This window comes from Halyomorpha halys, unplaced genomic scaffold, assembly GCF_000696795.3.
Source record: "Halyomorpha halys isolate HHAL.00 unplaced genomic scaffold, Hhal_1.1 Scaffold566.1, whole genome shotgun sequence".
NCBI classification, from domain to species: domain Eukaryota; kingdom Metazoa; phylum Arthropoda; class Insecta; order Hemiptera; family Pentatomidae; genus Halyomorpha; species Halyomorpha halys.
The window spans coordinates 1001818-1016068 of record NW_027106661.1 but is presented as its reverse complement, the minus strand read 5'-3'; the positions used below and the strand labels follow the sequence as shown (position 1 = coordinate 1016068).

Sequence of the window (14251 nt, the reverse complement as noted above, 5' to 3'; positions counted from 1 at the left end):
ATCAATAATCATTCTTATAAATGTAAACTTGCATATCTAAAATATAAATGTTAAATTACATATCTCTAAAAAAAAAATATTTTCATAAATATTAAACATCCCAATTTAAATATTAAACCCTTTCTCTTGATCTTTTAATAGAGGTAATATTATTAAATAAAACCAAACAAATAAATAAATCAAATCTGATTAATAGTAAAAACCAGTAAAACAAATAGTAAGCACTGAAGAGTTATGACTTGATATGATTATGTTTTGATATTCTTTTAACATGTTTAAATTCAATGGCTAGTTAAGAAAAAATAAACCATCAATTTGGTAAAGCCATGAAATAATATTGTTACACTTACGTATTCTTATGCACTTGTTTCATAGATAAAGAACTTATAATATAAAGTGATACAAATATTGATTTAAGCATTCATTCAGAATGAACAGAACAAATCATGAAAATAATTAAAGGATCTTTTAAAATTTGAGGCAATAGTTTTAAATTGTTAAGCACTAGAATTTTATTAATGAAGTAAGCCCTGTTTTAGTTTTAAACAGATAATTTAATAGATTAAGTAACAGTCAGAATATGCCAAAATCTAGAAAAAATCAGATTATAAAAATATAGAAAGGAACATAAATATAATAATAAATGCTTAGCAACATGGCAGAATTATATCCATTTTTATGAGGAGAAGATGGTTGGGCACATTGGCACTATTGAATTAGTTTTTTCCACTTATTTGTTTTATTCTCTTATCACAACCCCCTAACATCTCCTTATATATCCATTATATATCCAAGGTCAGCTATCTTCTTGTCATTATATCTACATTTGAAATGTGCATGATTTATTTCCGAAAATAAGTAACCCCCTTGGGGGTAATAGTCTGGAATTACCTTATGAGTTGCTTACTCAACATAATAAAAATAAATCTTCGTAAATTTCTTGTTTCAATATCAGGCATTATTATTATATAATGTATTATCTATTAGAAAATCAGCAGATACTAATTTTCCATACAATAAATTAATTATTTTACTCATAATCCTTCAGTGAAGCAAAATTATTTTCTGAATAAAATTTGACACTCAAAATGGTTTAACAGAGATGGCAGCAGTGTTCTAATTTTATTTCTTTTTTATTACAACAAAAGAAAGAAACTTTTATTTTTTTACAGCTATTTTATTCTATTTATGCACTGGCATTTTTAATATGAGCTGGTTCTATTATTTTTTAATATTTTTATACAAATATTTAGTTTTTCTGCCAACCTTAAATATTTCTATTTTTAAAAATAATTGTAATAAAGCTCCTTCATTTATGATAAAGAGTGATATAAATCTATATAATTACCCTCAATTATTACAGTAAAAAATTTGTAAATTACGCGATAAATAGATTGAATAATTTAGATTTTTATTAAAATGTTTTCAGAAAACTAAAAAAAAAAGTAGTTGATTTGAATTTTTAAAAATGTATAGTTTAGGCGGGCAAGAACCTTCCTAGTTTAACTTTCAGGTTATCTTGCTTGTCTAACTGCCATTATCCTTACTGGATTTGACTATTCTGTTTATTTTACTCATTTATTTTAGTTTACCCGTTTTGTCATCACTATATCTTTTATTTTTATTGCCTGTTTATATCCGGAGAGTTAGTGAATTATCTAGATATCGCCGATTCTTCATCATTTCATAAACCCTTTGGAAACAGACAGGTAAGCTAAGTTTTTATTTGATCTCATGACCTTTGTGTGCTTCTCTGATCTAGGTCATTTATGCTATTTTGTTTTATTTTATTCTACTTGTTTGTGCTACAACTATTTTTTGTTTGTTTTATTTTTATATAACAACTGATTCGTTATAAGTTAATTAAAATGAATAAACTAATGTTCGGTGGTAAATATTTTGCCCCATTTATGGAAATGTTGTACAATTACTAGGTTTTAGCCTTGTTGGTTCCACTTTTATTTTCTAAAAACCTTGATAGAACTATATGTTATAAAGAAACTGATTATTTTCGAAACTTAAGAAAACAATACATTTTGAAAATTTATTATGTTATTTAGCATCCTATCACTCTTGCATCTTGATGTTCTAGACCATTCTGATATTGCACAAACCTTACATTGATATGATAAAGGAGTTTTACTTTTCTTTCTTGTTTCATTTTTAATATCAGGTTTTTCTAAATTTGAGGAGAGCCTATTAGTTTAAGTTTAAAACATGAAATTTAAGAGATATTATTTCCTTTAATTTCAAAGAGATAAGTTATTTATTATCTCTTAGTTCCACTATTTTTCCTGTAACATCTTATTGGATTATAGTTCCAACTACTGAAGGAATTAGTTTCATAATGTGCATATTTAAAAAAATCATTATTCTAATGGAAGTATCTAAATTAATAAATTTAGTATTTAATGAATAAACTAGTTATAGAGATCCTTTTGTATATTTACTGTATATTATATGTAATTTTTTTTTTAATGTTATTGTTAGATTTCTATATTTATTTTTTTTCAACTTTTTTTATTTTACCAAATGGAAACAGTTATGTTGTAGTAATTTTGTTTGGATTTAAAAAAACAACTCTAACATATATCATTTGTCATTTTTATGGTTGTGTACGTTGCACCCTAACCTAAACAATTTTTGGTACATACCAGTTTATAAAAATTTCTTCAACATTGCTATCTTTGAGTGACACTAGTGAACTGTTGCCTGAATATCTTGAAGCCATCCTGTTGTATCACTCTGTACATGTTTTACATTAGTATATATACATTTACATCCTGATTTCTGTCCTGTTTCTGTATTTGTTTTAACTCGCTACCATTAACGTAAATGTTACTGGTATTTATTTTGTTTTATGCAGTATACTAATTATTACTTTGGAATACTTGGTAGTGCTATTCAATATATTTCAGTCCGTTGGTGATAAAAAAGCACTTTTCTCTGATAGCAATGTTTGTAACTTTCCATCGTCTTATTGTTACCTTTATCACTTTGTGCCTAAAATGGATTTTTATTAAAAAATTAAAAGAACTAAATTTCTGTCAGCCTTCCACTTACAAGGTCATGGTTAAAGATGGGTGTTTATGTTTAGGTCTTTCAATTTTCAGTTATAAATTTGTTTTGATGCGGGTTGTATAGGGTAGTAGGGCTGTCGAAGAGCCATTATATTATATTTTCTTGATATTTTAATGAAAAATACCAATATTAATATTATTATTCAGCTAATGCTTATTGCTTATTGTAAATTGAAAAGAAAATTGATATAAATTTAATTATAGATTTTCAATGTATCACCTGAATATTTAGTGATATTTTATATGTACATTTAGTGATAAAAGAGTATTTTAATGTGATATTGTTTAAAATTTCTAAAACTTATTATAAAACCTAGTTTAAAATTGTATCACTTTATATAAATATTCAGTATGCAATTATGAATTACAGGAATTGGGGAAGAAAATTAGGGGAATCTCAAGTTGCTTCTAAACTGTTGGTCATTGTCTAATCCCAAAAGAAATTTCATCATGCTCATACATTTCTGAACTTTTATAAACATTCATTCTACCATACATTGTTTTATCGCAAAGGTGATAAAAATTGAATTAACTATGTTTCCTCCACTGCTATACCTTCTAATGTATTGAATGATTTATGTTAGGTCCTAATTTTTTTCATTCCAGTATCAAGAAGGTCCTTCAACTCTAATATATATATATATATATATAGTTTTAGGATAACTCCCTCTCCTCTAGTTCCTTTGTTTGATGTATTCCATATCTCCCAAAACCCAGAAAATCCTGTAATAACCTACCATTACTACGGTAGACTACAAAACCTAAGCCTAATAACCTAGATGTTGATCGCCCTGAATCACAATCTAATCTAACCTACCATCCATGATTCACTACTTACCTTTGCCTTGTGAAATTGATATGTTTTCTAATGTAATGGTATAAAATAACTGATATTCTGAAATATATTTTTTATTAAACCTACGGGTTCAAACTGATAGATAATAAATTATCGTTTCTATGATTTATCATCAGGATTCCTTAAATTATATAGAGTTAATGTAGCTTTCCCATAGCTGCTGATATTGTATTATGCTGTTTAGTTTTATTTTATTCCACTTCGTTATGCTGCAACTGTTTTTTTTTCTTTTTTATTATATGTCTCATTCAATTGATTCTCAGACATTAAAGAATGGTTTCTATGATTTTTATCAGGATTTAAACTGTTTAGAGTTGATGTTGGCTTCCCATAACTATTGATATCATATTAATTGATTTCATTATATTCTATCCCAAAGCTCTCCTGATATTTTCTTGTCAAATATCCAACTGAAATCACTTCTGCAATATAATATCCCATAAAATGTCTGTTTGGCTGATCCTTTAATAGCCACACATCATTCTGGAATTACTTCCCTCTTAAAAATTTTTTATTATTATTAATTTAAATTTTGTTTCTCTGGATCAGTTTATAATATTTTGGTGGAACTATAAGATGAGTCAATTTCCTTTTTCATTCATGGTTTAATTCTCTATCCTTTACATGATTATTATTCCATTACATGATTATTATTGTTACTGCATGTTTACTTTAACAAATTATATATTTGTTTACTACAGTACTCTTTAGTTCTCTTCTCTTCCTTATACTGTTTATCACATGTTATTTATGATTTTAATTATTTTAGTTTTGCTAATCATAGCTTGTTGATATGTTCTTGTTCTCTTGATGTTCTTCCAATCTAATCTGTGTTAGAAAAGTATTTATTGTTTAAATTGTATTGCCACAATGGCAAGTTCACTTGCATTACATGGGGACCAGTTTTATTGTAAACTTACTTAAATATAAATTACTACATTAATTTCTTAATCTAGTTAAAAAATGTAGATGCATGCTAAATTCACACAAGTACTAATTAACTATTTTGGTATTGGATAAATATCTCAAATTTAAAGAATTGTGGTTTTTTTTTTAGCATCTAACAGATATATCAGTGATGTATAACCTCTTTTTAAAATTTTAATAAATTAAGCGTTTAAAGTTGTTTATGCTGGTAATCAAAATTTCTACCTCTACTTCTTCTGAAATTATCAAAGGAGGACTTATATATTTATCAATTAATTAAATTGCACTCATGCATTTTTTATTGATTTTCTACTGAAAAATTGACATTTCATATGAAACAATCTGAAAATACTGTCATTATTTCAACAGAATATTGTTTTATTAAAAGATAATTACCATCTTGAAAATCATTAGTTTACTCAAAAATATTGTCATCTTTATTTTCCTTACAATATTTATTGTTATAACCTTTTTTTGTGTTCTAATAGTGGCTGAATTATATCTATTTATAATAATAAATATCACGAGCTTTAACATCATTCATTAAATTCGCTAGATATGATAGGTATTCCCACTGTAATTCTGTACTAAACAATGCTTATCTCTCATGAAAGAAATTTTTTGTCTTTTAGTACATTAACATAAAAAGGAAGGGTCAAATTGAAACCAATTACCCACGACTCTCTTGATTGGTGTCTCTTTCTTGTTTGTCTATTCTCTTGCATTGGAGTAATTTGGCAATTGACACATATCAACGTCAGCAGGTCTTTTATGAAGGACAAACCTCACCTCAGGTTTATTTTTCTCTTGTAGCCCCCGGTTTTATGGATATTGTTGTGTTTTTTTTTTTAATATTGATTTAATTATGTTAATAAAGATGAGGAAATTCTTCAGAATGAAGTTTATTGACTGTTTATATTGTGTATATTTTTAATTTATTGCCTATATTATACAAGCAGTAGACCATCTAATTTTTGGAGTTATTTTAGTGATTATTATTATTTTTATAAAGAATTTCTATACTGATTGGGATTTGATTAATTGAGGAATATAATTAATAAGAGTTTAAGTAAAATTAATGCCTTATTATGAATGGAAATTTTATTCCTTTCATTTTTTATAACAATCCAAATGGTTTTTACTTTTATTTGTTTAATATTTTATTTTTTATTATTTGTTTAAATTATATATTTTCAATATAATCTAGTAATTTTCATTGCATTATTTGTTAAAAATTAGATTATTAAAGTTGTATTAAAAGAAAGTATTATTCAGTTTATGTGATTATATCACTCCCTTCCTAAGAAAGGTTTATTTGATTAAATTATTTGTATACCTATGTCCTATAGTCAGGGGAGCGGGTGGTTCAGGGGTAAGGCACTGTGCTGTTTCCTCTAAGGACCCGGGTTCAAATCCAATGGCAGATAATTATTTTTGTTACACTGTAGCCCTCTGGGCTTGGGATCCCTCTCAGATCCACCCAGCCTCATGAAGTAGGTACCCTTAATTGGGTAAAAAGCTGGCGGTTGAGCATGATTCTAACCAAATCACCTCCTTGCCTAACTGTTGGTCTAGTAATAGTACTTCCTTACAAAGTACTGCATCCCTGACCCTTTATGGATTGAGGTACAGATAGAATTTAATTGAAGGTCATGTAGTCAGTTAACTTAGTTTGAAGAAACCTAACTATTTCTACAGCCATCTTGAAATAAAAAAAGTATATTATTTATAAATGTTATTTTAACTATATTAACATAGACACCAAACAAAAGTATTTAATAAATAAATATATTAAAATATAAAGTATCAATTACTAATCATATAAATTATTTTTATTTAGAATTTAAATTTATTATATACTTCATTTTCCATTCTCAACTAACCAATGCCCATTTTTTATTAAAGCTATATTTGGATTTAATACTTCTTTTCTCTCTTTGGTAATTGGCTATTGTTAGGTTTTATGGATCTGAAAACCACAAAGACAGGATTTTTTCATCTTTTAATTTATATTTCAATAGAGTATGTTTCATATGTCTTTTAATTTTTAAATTATTTGTTTAAATTCAGATACTGTTAGAGGTTTTAATCCATATTATAGCTTGTAACAGAGCAAACTATTATGCCTGATTATTTGAGCAGGAAGGTCCTAACCTAAACCTAAGGTATCTGGTGTCACTTTCTAATGCAACAAAGGCAGCTTATACCTTGTCTTGTTCTTTGCAACATCTAAAAATATTGACAGTGTTATTCTGTTCATTATTTGCTTCGTCCTGCCTTGTAAGGTCTTTAGGGTGTATTCATTAGTATTGCTTCATTTGTCGAAACATCTCTATGATATTTTTTCAATGCTTCAATTTTTAACTAGTTTAATATTTTACTCTTTGTAGAATGAAAATTTGAACAATATTTGCAAGTAAACGAGATACATTTAAAGCATTGTCCTATAATCTTTGATGATTTAATGGTTAACATTCTTTGAATAGATTTGATTTCTTTCAGTCTAAGTACCCAGGAAGCCTGGTCACAGATGACAACAAAGTAGAGAGCAAAATAAAGGCCAGGATAGCAGCAGGAAATAGATGTTATCTCTGACTGCAAAAAATATTGAAGGCCAGTAATGATCTATGGGGGAGAAACATGGCCCTTGACAAGAAAAGAGGAACAGATACTCAACTCCTGGGAGAGAAAGGTATTGAGAAGGATATGGGGAGGAGTCTGAAAGCCCTAATTGATGGAAGGGGATCCTTCGAGAAGAAACCTTGCAACAATGAATTCGACTGTGGGTGGATTGCTTAAAAGGGGCCACCCTAAGGAAGTACTTTCTAACCGTTGATTCAACGTGGGTCCTCTCCGATTACTGGATCTCACAGTTCTTCATGGGTCATGGGGGTTTCCGAGCTAAGCTCGCCGTAGATGGCATAAAAATTGATCATCTATGCCCAATTTGTCAGGTTCCTGAGACCGCCGAGCACATCTTACTTGCCTGTACTGCCTATGAATCACTGAGAGTCAAGATGATGAGGGAAACAGGACTCTATGTTTTGACTGAGAGCGATCTTCCTGAGCTGATGAAAAAAGAAAAGTACCCGCACTACAAGACCTTCGTGTATGGGTGGAAGGAGGTTGTGGGGCCTACTCACTTCTCCCTGGGTAGGAGAGAATAAACTACACCAGCAAGGCCTCAGGAGGAGAGCAAGATTTATTTTGTAGTAATAGCAAGCTGTGTGCACAGCTATGTAAATGTTTGACATATGCAGCAATGAGTTGTACCAACTGCTGCGAACACCCGTATTGCCTAATAGGTAGGGTAGGGTGATAAATAAATAGTCTCAGATAATGGAATTGAGAAAAGTAGGAATGAGGAGCTGATGGATCCATTCGGGGAACCCAACATCTTAGCTTTAAAGAGCAAGAATAAGATGGTTAGGACACATTGAGAGGATGCCCGATAAAAGGATAGCCAAAAAGATACTTTATGGCAAACCAATTGGAAGATGGAAAAGAGGATGTTTCTAGATCAGATGGCTGGACGGTGTGGAGGAGGATTTGAAGCTTTTAAATATTAAAAGATGAAAAAAAAAAAAAAAAAAAAAAAAAAAAGCAACATTCCATGTAGATTGGTTGGCTGTGGTGGAGGAGGCCCGGGATCTTGTAGGCAGTGTAGTGCCATAATAATAATATTTAATACTCAGTTAGATAGCAGTCTTGCATATCACAGCATTTCTGAGTTAAATCCCCAACTGAGTAGTGCTACTTTTGAGAGCCTATGTATAATCTTCAACATTCTTCTTTTTTTTTTTTTAGGTTATAATATAGGAAGCCAATTCTCCCTAATGTTAAGCCTAGACATTTCATAGTGGTATAAAAATATCTTAATTTGTTTGATCACATTGCATACACATTTTGTAAATTTTTAAATTTACTTTTTTTATAAACTTAGAAAAGAAAATGATATGAATTTAGAACAGTGTTTTTTCATTTATAAATTTTTGACCTTAAAGCAATCATAATTTCTTTAAATTTATAAAAATATCTTAGATATAAAAGAGGCTGAGAAAAATAAATAGGTATTTTCGGGTAGAGGTATTAGTGAGTTCACTCTTCAATGTTACACTCTTGTGCTCTTTTGAGTTGCTATTATTGAAATATAAATGACAGGGGTTGTTTTGGGCAACTCAAAACTATTGGATCTTTTAGATGCGTGTTTAAAGAATGTTCACAGGCGAGAATGAAAACGGAGCTCAGAAGTTATGTATTATTAAACATTGTTAAACGTTGATTCTTTGAGAATAAACCAAAAAATTAAAATTAAGATAGCATTTACCATTTAAAAACAGAAAATAAATTAAATAAAATTACAAATTTGTTTTAAAATAGATTTTTTTTGTAGAATATAAGATACATGATTACTCTAAAAAATATATTATGGTACTATATTATATTTTTTAAAAAATTATATTATATATCACAGTTAAAAGAATATTTAAATATTATTTTTTATTTATTCAAAATACCAAGTTCATTAGTTCTTTCGGTAATCTGGAATAATTAATTTTTTTTTCTTTCCGTCCTCTTAAGCTGTATTCTTCAACCTCAACCCACTTTTACCATAGCTGTACTGATTTTAAATAGCCTTGGTTAGAAGAAACCGCGACGGTCTTCTCTCCGTTGTTAAGATGTTACGGCGGTTTAATTTTGAGAACCATAGATTTTTTACGTGATTTAATGAGTGGATTCAACTAGGTCATCAACTAATGCTGTCTGTCCGAAGGTGACAGCCTTTGTTGGAAAATGGACTAATAAATAACATAAATTCAGTTATGACAGCTAAAATAAAAACTTAGGTATATTAAAATGTACTAGGAATGTATTTAAAATAGTACAAGAGTCCAAGAGAAGAAAAAAGGCAGCTATTTCACCCCAATTTTTGATTACTTTAATGAAAACTATGTATAATTACTAGTCAAAACTGATGAGTCTGCCAATTATAGTAAGAGGGAATATAAAACGGTGGCTGTTTCAAAACGTTAAAATAAATTTTTTTTCTGAGCTCTATATCTTTAAAATTACCAACAACACTAGAAAATTTAGTAGAACATTATTTAAAGAAGCGCACATTTTCTAAAATATGAGCCCTAATAGAGATATTTACGTTCTATAGGACTCGAGATACGTCTTTTAAAAAGCAACATTTTATAAAAATGCACTGAAAATACTTAGTGAATTTATTTTGAAAAATCTATATGTCTGAAACTATCCGATATACAATAAATGTCTATGAACACTCATAATTTTTGTCCGAACAGATAAAAATCTACATTTTGTGAATTTATTTTTGTCGAATTTCATGAAAATTACTATTACTACGAAGATAAACATTATAAACTACTGTATCATACATTAAACTAGCTATAATTTGAGTGCTATAGAAATTTGTACGTCAAATATAGACTTCTCAAAGTAAATTCATTAACTACTGATTTTTCAGTACATTTTTATAAAATGTTGCATTTAAAAATCTACATCTCGGGAACTACTGAACATAAATAGCTCTATTAGGGCTCATTTTTTAAAGCAAATTTACTCTAGTTTAAATGGTCTTCTCTTGTCTAGTGTTAGTAGTTTTAAAGATATAGAGCTCAGAATGAAAAATGTATTATTTTTAACGTTGAAACAGCCGTCATTTTTTAATCTTCCTACCTATACTTCGCATACTCATCAATTAAGACTAGTAATTATACATAGTTCCTCTTAAAGTAATAAAAAATTAGGATGCCTTATTATAATAACTGCCTTATTTTCACCCCGGCTCTTAACACTAGAGATCGGATATTCATTAAAACTTTTTACAGAAATTTTAGGCTTAAAACAGGAAATTTAGGCTTATTGTAAAATTGGACACTTTAATTTAAAAGTGTTTTTACAGGTATCGAGAAATATGTGTATTTTGATTTATGTCTGCAAATAAAATAGGTTTCTTTAATTTTTAATTTCAAATTTGCCGCGTAATAAAACCAAGAATATGCCATATGATATGTTATAAAATCCTTTAAAAAATATAAAATATACGGATAAAAATCTCAAATATATTATACGGCAGTTAAAATACTCTAATGTACCTACAAGAAGTTCTTGATAAATAAAGAATCAGGAGAGAGAATTCAAAATTAATATAAATTTATTTCAAACATCTTTTTTTTCATAAACCAAAATATTTAAATAATTAAAACGTTAACTAAACTAAAAAAATTCAAAACAAAGTGTGTAATATCACTCTCTAAAATAAAATATCAAAATGATAAAAGCTTACGTTACCAACAAAATTGAAAAACAACATTGATTGGATTAAAAAAAGATAACTAATTGGCAGTGATAAAACAGATCATAAATCTAACAAAAATTAATAGAAAAATAAATTAAAACAAAACAAGAAACAGAAAATACGAAAATATATAAGCAATACAATATGCGACGATATTTAAAATATAAAAGTTATATGAAATTATTAATATGAGAAAATTAAAAATGACTGCATTTAAAAACTAACTAATAAGATTTACAATACAAATACAACCCAAATGAATTTTATCAGTCTGTACTACTCCATTCAAATTTATTACAAGATACATTTATAAATTTGGTTATGCTGATTCTAATTTTTTGTCATTTAAAATGTTTTTATAATTAGAGAATAATCTTTCTGAATTAACAGGCGTCAGGGTTCAAACTTGTATGGAATTAAAATTGTAATGATTTTGTTAATTGTTGCAGTTTAGAGGGGAAAAAACAAGGATAAGTACTCAATTGCATTAAATTTCCAGCCTTGGCTATTAGTTAGCCTTAGTCATTATAGTTTGACAGTACTGATACGTGATACGACAGCAACTGTCATAGTTTAACTTTTTGGATCTATTTTTATGTGCTAACAATTATTTATTACATTTATTATAAATGTTATTAATATTTAGACATATTTTAATTAATTACGGGCAGATTTTGCAAATATTTATAAAAAATTGTAAAAAATACTGAACAAGAAAAAAAAATGTAAATGTGTTTATTTAAATTTATATATCATCATATAAAATAGATAAATAGTATAATTAATTACATTTTAAATGCGTAATCGGTGTTTAAATTGACATTTTTTTAAATTAAGAGGAAAACGTAGTTTTAAGTGCAAATAAAATTTACATATATAATAAGAAATTCTTCACCTTTAGGTTGTGTCAAGTAAAAAAGTGACTGAGGTCACTTGTACTTCAATCAAGTATTATTATATTAATTGATTGCTATATTTGAAGATGTAAACCAATTCGAGACATTTTGGACTAATTCGGAAATAGTCGAGATATAATCAATATTCAAAATTGATAGACACCGTGAGGAAAGTTCTCAGGTTTTCCCTTCTCGGAAGACGGACATATTTTGTCGCATGCTATCTCCTTAAAAAAAAATTATAACAAAAATAATTGTTCTCTGATACCACAAATGGCTGTTAATAGCCGATGCACAGATTATGAGAGACAGTTTTCCTTGTGTTATTTAAATTGTTTCCAGCTACAAAACCTTTTAGGAATTGTCAATAGTTATGAAGTTTGTTTGTGGATATTTATTGTGAATTCTATTTTTTTTTTCTTTTTACAGCTCCACACAGTTCAAGAAAAAGGTTCTTGTTTTTATATTTTAACAATCAAATTTTGATTGTAGTATTTATTACTTATAAAGTTTGCTTTTGTTGAAACTAGAACGTTATTTCGGATTTTCAGCAAAAGTTTTTTCATTTGTTCTTAAATAAATTAAAATGTAACAACAATATGAGACCAGAGGAAGCTCTATGTAGTTTCAAAGATTTATCCTTGACTAAAACGTCACAATTAAAAAAAAAATCTTAATTGTTTCTTACTTCGTGATTCATCTTTAAAAATAATCGTTCTTCGAATATAATAAAGCGAAATTAATTTTATATATTAGAAGATGGTCAGGGTTGGGGTCAAAAGAGAAACAAAAATAGTTTAGAACTATTTATTTTCCGACGTTTCGCCCCATTTTGCAGGGCTTCATCAGGGCTAAAAAGATACAAAATGATACAATGATAAGAATAAAAATACAAAGATTGTATCTTATCTTTGTATTTTTATTCTTATCATTGTATCTTTTTAGCCCTGATGAAGCCCTGCAAAGTGGGGCGAAACGTCGGAAAATAAATAGTTCTAAACTATTTTTGTTTCTCTTTAACCCTGACCATCTTCTTATATATCAATTTTTACGGTCAACTATATATACATATATACGAAATTAATTTTAGTTGAGCTTTCAGCCGATAACATAATGGTTCTCTTAATGATTGCAGGTAACCATATTTTTGACGTTATTTAACAAACTATGAATCATTAACAAATAAATCATACGAAACTTTCATTTTAAGGAACTATTATTTTTTAAAAAATAAAACATCTCTCATTGTTAATAATAATGAATAATGGATAAATATAAAATATAAAAGAATTTGATAATTACTGTTTTTTCATGGTAGTTATTACTATAGTCAAATCTTACTATCACTTACATTTATGAAATATATAGTAAGGGGAATTTTATCCTTAATAATGAAGGAATACTTGTTTTGAAATATACCAGTTTTTTTTCTTTAATTAGTTAAGTTATTAAAATTAGATTCTAGAAATTCAGACTCAAAATTCAAACTGACTGATATTATTGCTTGATTTAAGTCTGAACTTGAAAATATCGTTTCGAATTAAATTTAATTAGCTTCTAAGGGAAAACTAATTTTTTCCTTTAAAAAAATGTCTCATCTTTCCCCAAGGGAGCGTTGGGTCTTAGCACTTACCATTTATTAAACGCTTTCTCTTCATTCAGGATTAAAGTAGGGATGGGATATCGATATCGATATTATCGAAATATCGATATTTTGTCTCCGATATCCGATATTTTGATATCGATACCGAGTAACCGATAATATCGGAATATCGATATTCTCCTTCGATAATATCGCAATATCGTCGCACCTTTAAAGTATATATAGATAAAAGAAATATACACTACAATGTAATATATCTATAATCATATATTCAGGAGGAAATATTCGTACCAAAACATAATATGGCAAAGATATTCCGATGTTATTTAATCCAAATATTGACATTTTATAATTATTTATTTCTAACGTTAGTAAAAGTATTTTGATATTGTATTATCAAAGTATCGATATATTGTTTCAATACTTTAACAGAAATATCAATATTTTATAAAAAAAATGAAACATTTTATGAAAAATTAAAAAAAAGTATTTCGATATTTCATTTTGAAAATTTCATGTTCCTTTCGATATTTTAAATTATTATTAATATAGTTATCGAAGATT

At 27.8% G+C, this 14251-nt stretch overlaps 1 protein-coding gene across 2 annotated transcripts in view; it reads left to right on the top strand.

Moving 5' to 3' along the window:
- The first annotated feature begins 1492 nt into the window (after positions 1-1492).
- Positions 1493-14251, top strand: part of Treh (Trehalase) — a 143095-nt gene continuing 130336 nt past the window's right edge. Inside the window, exon 1 of one of the 2 annotated variants that reach the window (XR_010842774.1) lies at positions 1493-1709. The gene's annotated coding sequence lies outside the window, so the exon portion shown is untranslated. The remainder of the gene's footprint in view (positions 1710-14251) is intronic. The other variant, XM_067045018.1, reaches the window with a different exon arrangement.